Raw genomic sequence first — 1,714 nt, forward strand, 5'->3', positions numbered from 1 at the left:
CTTGTATATTATGTAGATGACACAACCTTGCTCATCAAAACTGAGAAGGACTTAAAGTGTTTCCTGCAGTAGGTGAGGACTGCAGTCTTCAATATGGATTGCATCTCAACATCAAGAAAATAAAGATTGCCAAGCTTGAGTCAATAGGCAGTAAGACAAAAGATGAAAAAAGTTTGAAGTTATTAACAATTTCATCTTGCTCAGGGCTACAGTGAACACTGTTGGCGCCAGCAGTCAGGCAATCAAAGTTTGAGTTGCACTTGGAAAATCTAAAGAAACAAACAGCAATTGTTGATTGTGGGATTCAAACAGGATGAATCTATGGCTAACTTAAATCTTTTTTCCAGTGGCCCAGTGGTGAGGTTTTTGTTTTCTTGATGTTGAGATGTAATCCATTCCATATTGAAATATATTAGGGACCTCTCTAAAGTACTCGAGCAACGGTGTCTCTCTGGAGACTAAGGTGTGCCTGATACAGGCCATGTTCTTTGCAATTACTTGTTATGTATCAGAGAGTTGGACCCTTGATATTGAGATGTAATTTATTCCATATTGAAGGACATCATCTCTAACCTTCTGCAGCAAGAGTTTCAAGTCCTTTTCACTTTCAACCAGCAAAGTTGTGTCCTCTGCATAACCCAGGTTGTAAATGAGTCTTCTTCTGAGCCTAATGCGACCTTCTTCTTCATAGAGACCAGCTTCTTAAATGATTTGTGCAACACACAGATTGAACATGTACAGAGAAGGGATACAGCTCTGATGCACACGTTTCTTAATTTTAAACCATGTAATGTTTCCTTATTCTATTTCCTTGTTTTTTTGGTTTAGGTATAGGTTTCATATGAGCATAATTAAGTGTTCTGAGAGTCCCATTCTTTTCAGTGTGAGCCTAGTTTATTATTATCTATGTAGTCAAATGCCTTTGTGTATGGTCAATGAAACACAAGTAGACAATTTTCTGGTATTCGATCTACCATTCTTAAAAAGGAGTTGTATCATTTTTACTGGAAACAGTAAAGTCTTGTCAGATCCTTCCACTCTCTTTACTCCACTGAAGCCTACCTCTTCTCTTTCCTACGAGTGAGTCTTCTTTTGTGCCCATTCCTCTCATTTCAAAGAACAACTATTCCTTCCATGTAAATTACACATCAAAAAAAGAAAAGAAGGAAATGGCCCTAGTCTATTACTCCTCTATAGATTTAAGATCTATGTGCCTTAAGGACGGGCACTTTCTTGGGTGGGTGCTGTCTGTGGGCAGTCATAGTCCGTTTCATGTTTCCATCAGTGTACGTGGTAGACAGGACTCTTACCTGATTATGCTGCAGGTGGATGAGGGGAATCAAGTTGGTGGTTTGAGTTTTATATCCAAGGAGATCTTACAGTTGAACACAGATTTCATACAACCTGAAACTTTTTGCTTGATGTAGAATCCTCTTGGAGTTACATGTGCGTTATATGTGGAAATCCAGAGATGAGTTATACTGGACAATCTGCTGTCAATGACTTCTCCAGAGTGCTAAAGAACAATGATGTCAGTCTAAAAACTAAGGTGCATCTGATCAAAGTTATGGCCTTTTCAATGGTTTGCTATGCATCTGAGAGCTGGGCAATGATTTAAGATGACAGAACAATTGATGACTTTGAGCTGTGGTCCTGAAGATAGTGTGTCCTGGAGTGAAACCAGGTTGCTTCTTGGAAGGTAGGATTTTGAAAC

This window comes from Elephantulus edwardii, unplaced genomic scaffold, assembly GCF_000299155.1.
Source record: "Elephantulus edwardii isolate Elephantulus edwardi_28Jun2011 unplaced genomic scaffold, EleEdw1.0 scaffold00064, whole genome shotgun sequence".
NCBI lineage: Eukaryota > Metazoa > Chordata > Mammalia > Macroscelidea > Macroscelididae > Elephantulus > Elephantulus edwardii.